Source organism: Vulpes vulpes, chromosome 5 (assembly GCF_048418805.1).
Source record: "Vulpes vulpes isolate BD-2025 chromosome 5, VulVul3, whole genome shotgun sequence".
NCBI classification, from domain to species: domain Eukaryota; kingdom Metazoa; phylum Chordata; class Mammalia; order Carnivora; family Canidae; genus Vulpes; species Vulpes vulpes.
In genome coordinates, this window is record NC_132784.1 from 56,030,929 (window position 1) to 56,037,916 (window position 6,988).

General features: G+C 39.2%; 2 long non-coding RNA genes across 3 annotated transcripts in view; one reads left to right on the forward strand and one right to left on the reverse strand.

Annotated features, from left to right (window-relative positions):
• LOC140599014 (uncharacterized) overlaps positions 1 to 3,665 on the forward strand; it is a 49,320-nt gene extending 45,655 nt beyond the window's left edge. The window contains exon 3 of one of the 2 annotated variants that reach the window (XR_012001592.1): positions 52 to 3,665. This is a non-coding gene — a long non-coding RNA (uncharacterized lncRNA). The remainder of the gene's footprint in view (positions 1 to 51) is intronic. The other variant, XR_012001593.1, reaches the window with a different exon arrangement.
• A 2,198-nt stretch (positions 3,666 to 5,863) lies between these two features.
• On the reverse strand, positions 5,864 to 6,676 carry LOC140599015 (uncharacterized). Its single transcript, XR_012001594.1, has 3 exons — positions 6,631 to 6,676; positions 6,092 to 6,129; positions 5,864 to 5,972 (listed from the first exon to the last, which is right to left on the reverse strand). It is a non-coding gene; the product is annotated as an uncharacterized lncRNA (long non-coding RNA).
• Between the last annotated feature and the right edge of the window lie 312 nt (positions 6,677 to 6,988).

Here is a 6,988-nt window from a genome sequence, read left to right on the forward strand (position 1 = left end):
AACACTAGTTCTTAAAGTAATGATCTATTCTTGCTTTACCCCAAACTATAGGATAGTTCTTTGCTGTTGGTGACCTCTGCAGCCACATGACAAGAGTTGGTAATAAACGCGAGTACTTAAGCTGCACTCCTGGATGACCAGTTTTAATTTGACCTTTCTAGCCAAGAGCCAGCTCAAGTGCGGAGTGTGGAATACAGCTGTGTGCTGGGGAGTCCAATCATTTTGGCCATTTAACCATCACAATGAATCGTTGCCTGTGGAGGTCCTCTGAAGTGATCAATACCAATTTTCAAGACAGCCGAAATGTCCCAATCACCTACATGGCGCCAGTTCAGTGGGCATGTGTGGATCCAGGTTCCTAGTCAAGGTGAAAGGAAACAAACAAGTGCTCGGCCCATTCTGGCCATGGAGGCCCACTGTCGGGGAATCTGGGTCAGAAAGATTTTGTTCCAGTTGCAGGTCTTCTGTCTGGACCACTTCCACGGCTCATCTCTTCATCTTTGTCAACACAGTGAAAGTGGGTCAGTTCTCAGCCGAGGGATGTGGACATGGAGTCTCACCACGTGTTCCACTCCTGGGGCAGTGGCAGGAGGAGGCTGTGGTGTGCAGGGTAGGACAGTGCAGGTGTGAGAGTGTGTCTTTGGTGTATGCATGTGTCAGCGTATGCATGAGTATGTGTATATGAATGCATGTGATTATGTGTGCAAGACAGGAGCGTGGCCTGTGGCACAATCTATGATGTGAGTGATTTCCTCTGCTAACATTAACCCTTAGTTGTCAGGGTCTTGACTTCCCCAGTTACCAAATAACCCAGGATCATTCTTCTGCTCTATCTGCCTTTCATCAATTTTGCTTCTATTTGCTATCTTCGCAGGTAGGTCAATAGTGGAGAAAAAAGAAGGAAATGATTTCTTGACTAAGATGGGAGGTAGTGGAAGCTGAACCTTTGGGCTAAAATTAGGTGAGAAGATAATCAGTAGATCAGCATAAAAGTAAGGAGCTTAAGTGACTGGCTGCAGTTCTGCACTAGGTCAGGGACCCCATCTTTCCCATTTTTCTCTAGCATGAATGTTTGTCAAATATATTTTTTCTATATTTAAGCAATTATTACTTTCTCCTAGCATAACAAACATTAATCCCAGGGCTCATGGGAGATGAGGAGACTGTAATGGAATAGCACTTTGCAAAATAAGAACTCTGACCTATTGCACTGTAAAGCTAATCATCTATTTTCAAGAATGCAGACCAATCACCTGCAGGGTAGCTTTTATGTTATGGCACCAGAGGGAAAGCACTGCACTTTATTCTCTTTGGAGTGCTTCCAAACTGCATGGTCATGTTCTGAGGATAGCCTCCTCCCCCTTTCATAAACACATAGGAATCTCGTAGACACAGTTTAAGTTATTAGAAAGTTGTAAGCCACAGCAGTTCATCTCTTTTTCTCAAATAGCTGATCCTGAAAAATGATAACCCAACAGAGCTAGGGAAGCATGTTTCTTTTTCTTGTTTGCTCTCTGGGAGTACCTGCCAAGTTAGAAATCTACATAAATGAAATATAAATTACTACCAACTTAAAGCACTAGACAAATTCTAAAAGTTCTCACAATCACACAAGGCAGGACTACAATGCAAGTGACAAAATAATAGCTATCTGTTGGTTTTCATGTTATTTCCACGTTTCTTAATAAAGACGTCTCTGTTAAAAAGAGTAAACTACTTTAAAAGAAAGCCAAAAGAAGAAAGGGGCGGGGGGGAGAGGCTGGGAAGGAAGCAAGGAAGGAGGGAGAGTGATATGGAGGCTCTCTTTGACAATCTGAATTTATAAACTGGTGAGAGTGAACTATTCTTATTCACAGAAGAATCTTTATTCACGAAAGAATTAACCGCAGGATTCATTTTTGCTTTTGTTTCATTTCAAAAGGTTATGAAATTTCAGAATTTTATTATAAAATATTACAGAGACACAAAGATACAGAGAATTATGTAATACCACATTTCCACCACTTGCTTAAAAGAGTCATCCCCCTCTCCCAACAAGTTGATCATTCTTGTGAACTTAGTGTCACCTTTGTAGATTTCTTTATCCTTTTACAATGTACTCATGGATCCTAAGCACTTAATCCTATTTTTATGTATGTTAAATATCTGTAGGGTTGATATTATACACTGACTGATTTTATCTTATCCATGGCATCATGGATTTTCTCGCAGGTTTTATCTGTTGTTTAATTTTATGCGTTGCTGTACTTTGCTCAGTTCTCTGCTGGATGGTGGTCCTTTGGGCAGATACCACAGATTATTTACTATCCAAACAGAGGTTCTGATCGGGCTTCTCTGTGAACAGGGCATTTAAAATATTTTCTTAAAATCTCTGATTTTAGACCTGGTTCTACTTGCAACTTTCCTAGTCCTCGGAGGTACTCTTTCCAGTAGCAGGCTTAAATATTCTAAATCACTTAAAAACAAAACGAAAACTATTTTTGTGACTATAAAACTAATACACACCCATTTTAAAGTAAACACACAAAAGTATAGTTCTCCACTTTAGCAATAATCACTGTGAACATTTTGGTGTATTTCTTTCCAGCAATTTTCATGTTTTGGTTTTGGCTTGCACAAACCTAGTCCTATTGCAAGGGGCAATTCTCCTTGGCATTAAATTCTATAAAAATAAAAATTGTAAGTGATAGAAAAGCATTCCAGCCTGTGCTCCAATTGTTGGGCATTTAGGTAGTTCCAAGGTTTCACTCTATTTTGTTCAGTGGGCACCTGCTACATGTTACATGCTCATATTAGGTGTAGAAAGTATAACAGTAAAAGAGACAAGATTGTATTCTTCCCAGAATATTAAATGACTAGAAGAAACATATTATTATTTAAAACACATGAAGAAAAACATAATGTTAAAACAGCAAAGATATGTGGGTGGGTGTGTATCTTTGCAATGTGAAGAACACACACACACAACTCAGGGATACACTAAAGAATTATCAAAGTGGACCTGGATGGAGTCAGCGGACTCCACAAATTAACTGAACAGAAAAGATTATAATAAATGGGAGGACACTTCAGGAAAGAAACAGTATTATAAAAAAAAATTATTGATCTCAAGACTATTTCACAATTTTAACAAATTCTAATAAATTTTTTAAAAGATTTTATTTACTTATTCATGAGAAACACAGAGAGAGGCAGAGACATAGGCAGAGGGAGAAGCAGGCTTCTTAAGGGAAGCCTGATGTCGGACTTGATCCCAGGACCCCAGGATCATGCCCTGAGCCAAAGGCAGACGCTTAATCCCTGAGCCATGCTGGTGCCCCTCAATAAAAAATTTAAAGGGATTTTTTGGTTAAAATAATTCTGAAGTTTACTTGAGGAAATAATGTTCAATAATACCCAAGAAAATTGGCAAGAATAAAAATCCACTAAAATGATTTCTTCTGATGGATAAGGATGGAGTGGGAGAGGAGAGAAACAGAGGCTACTGTTGTCCACAGAAACCCCAAATCTTTAGTTAATCTATGTCTGCACTACTGTGATTAAAAATACAAAAAGATACACTTCAAGACCTAAAAGAGAAGTTTGTGGTGGGCTACAGAGTGCAGGAATAGGTAGGCCTATTACTGGGACAAAAGAGACAGCTTTGAGTTTTTACAAAAAATAAAGACAGGGCAGCCCGGGTGGCTCAGCGGTTTAGCGCTGCCTTCAGCCCAGGGTATGATCCTGAAGACCCAGGATGGAGTCCCATGTCAGGTTCCCTGCATGGAGCCTGCTTCTCCCTCTGCCTGTGTCTCTGCCCCTCTCTCTGTGTCTCTCATGAATAAATAAATAAATAAAATCTTAAAAAAAAAAAAAATAATAACATTTTAAATCAGTGGCACGGTAAATATTGTGCAATTAAGTAAAATAAATTTGAAGTACTATTTCGTAAAATAAATTCAAGAATAATCAGAGATAAACTTGAGAAGAAGCAATGAAAAAAGACAATGCATAAAACAGGGAAATGAGTATTTAGATGAATAGTATCTATGGTTGCTGTTAACAGCAAAATTAAAATACACAGTAAAAGGAAAGATAGTTGACTTCTAAAAATCTTAAATTTCTATATGCCAAAAAGTCATATAAGTGTAAATGCCAAAAAGGATAACTATGTACTAAAATTATATCAATGTTAATATTATATTTCCTTACAAATTAAGAATGACAAACATTCCACTTTGAAAAAAAAAACAGGCAAATATCCTAAAAAACATATAGAAGGGGAAAAAGTCAATAAATATAAGGCAATTTTGAATTCTCTGACCAGGGAAATGTATATTAAAATAATGATGAGATTCTGGTAGCAATGAAAGAACACACCCAGTACAGATCTTGGTTTCCAAAGCCAGTCCCCAAGGAAAGCAACCAGGACTCCATGATGACATGACATATTTTACTGAAAACAAACCAAACAAATCTTGGTGGTCTCACATAAGAAGGAAAAAAAAAAGTGCCATATGTTTAAAAGTGATACCTAGCAGAATCCACAAAAGAAAGGTAACAAGGAACATTTATCTGCACTGCTAAAGTTAAATTCAGGCAGAAAAAAAAATCACACCAAAATAAATATAACGCTGTTGCAACAATAGACTAAGACTTGGCCCTATTTTAAAGTTGTGCATGTCCATTTCAATCGAAGTTGACCCCACTCTGGAGGGTGGACTCCAGCAGCCTCACCTGGAAGGCAGGGGTGAGACTCCCCCACAGGAGGGGCCCTGTGTCCACCATATCCCTGGCACAGCTGACTTTTCTATAGCAAAGTAAAAAGCTCCATTTCCTTTTAAGTGCAGCGACTTATAAAAAAGGCCTGGCTTAAAGGGCCACCTTTGGATAAATTTGTCTCTTATTCCAAAACCTTTAAATATCTGAAACTTTAAAAGAGGGGAAAACTAAAGGTTATATCCATTCCTGCTTCTAAGGAAAAGAGTGGAGTCTGCTTTTATTATAATGAGACTCTACAACCAACCCATACAAGCCTATATACCTTGCACTTCTTTTAAGGTTAGGACTATACCCAATTAGCTTGTGATTTGAGGCAAAGAGTAGCAGAGAAAAAATTTATTCAGTGCTAATATGATTATGTGTGGCACACTGGGGCAAATGTTTGCACATGGGTTATCTCAAGTAATACATGCAATCCCAAAACAGGATTCTGTGGGGAAACAGGCTTGCGGGGAAGCTAAGGCTCCGAGACCCTGGCTGAAAGTAAAGGATGACATGCAAGTCTAGTAACAGTTTGTCCTCAGGCCCATCCTCACTCCCTGCAGTCTTTCTGACCCACTCTTCATGTCTGTGAAATGAAGCTTTACACATCCTCTAAGTATCTTTCCAGCTCTAATATTCTGGAACTTTCTGATCTAAGATTTGCTCTCATCTGAAGCTCCAAAAACCCCACAAGTGAGGCAGTCATAATTGCAAATTTAAGAGTCAGGGTGTTCAGTCTGATATAGGACTTCTGTGCTACTTCCAGAAACATACATTCATCTAGAAGGTGAAGCCCAAGTACTGACATTTCCAGTGTATTTCATCTGTTTATGGAAATAACTGAAATAGATTATTATATAATGGGATGGTCTGGGGTGAGTACAGTGTGGACAATAAGGAAAGTTAAGAAGAGCCTTGGTCTTTAGAGTTCTTGCTCCCATCTTTTTCTTCAATTTTCTCATTTGGTGCCAACCAGCTCCTTCAGTCAAATGTCCTATGAAACCTGCACTTTCAGATCAAATCCTCATCAATCAAAATCAGTAATTCTGATTCCTTTTCTTTCATTCTTCCCATCTTTCATTTCTGACGTGGCCTGACTGCTGGTAGACAAGGAAGTGACTGGAATAATTCATATGAAGGCGTGAATGGCCCATTGCTGACTCAGCCTGTGATCCCCTTCCCAGGCAACTTTAAATTCTGAAAGAGTAGCTAGTGAATCCAAACAGGATCTTAAGTTCAGAGTTAAGGAATTATATTATTTAGGCAAGTCTATGGACAAGTTAGAAAGCATATTTTTCTAAACCAGTTCCCCTTCTTCTGTATGGATACGGTATTGTTAATAGGATACTTTAAAGTTATAATTTCCAAACTTCTGAAGGTAAACCTCTATTAGATTTAAAAAAAAAAAAAGGACACTTACCCAAATGATGTACTGAATTCATATATACATGTCCAATTACTGTACTGATAATGCTTTATTATAAACATACACATTTTAAAGGGTGTGATAAAAATAAATAATACTTTCACCGTATTTTATCTTAATTTTAAAAGCACACATTTTTGCTCTCACTCCAACTTGTTTTGAGTGTAAGTGGTAAGAATGAATATACTTCTCACATGTAAATTACACACGTATACCAAATGCTGAAAGAAAACAGCCGGTGAGTGCCTCCTACCCCCACGCTTCACTGGGGGCACTCAGATCTTTTCACCATGGTCTGTGCCTGTCAGATGTACAAAGGGAAGGGGGGGCAAGATGGGTGAGGGGATCACTCTGTACAGTGTTAATAAAGTTTGATTCTCTTCTTTGATTAAAGACAGCGATAAAAGAGTTGTCGTGGTCTCTTCCTGAACCCCAGTTAATTATCACGGGGGTGTACTCACGGCTCTGGATGCCTTATTTAAAACAAGAGCAGGCTCAGATCCAAGTTTTGTGGAACTTGGGACTGTTACAACTTCTGAGGGGAGAAAACTCCTGAAGAAAGAGAGCACACACACAAAATCTTACTTTTACAACTTCAACATTCTCGGTGAGCACGACTGGGCCCTCCCAGAGCAGTGAAGGGGGGAGCCGTGGGTGGGGGGCGGCACCTCCAGCAAGAAGGTGAGAGACAGACGGGCCTTCAGAAGACCAGAGGAACGTCCTCCCGACAACGATGCAGCCTGGGACAGAGGGCTTCTTTGCAAAAGGTCGCTTAGGGGACCGAAATTTAAATTTCCTTCCCGGCTTGAGACCTCTTGA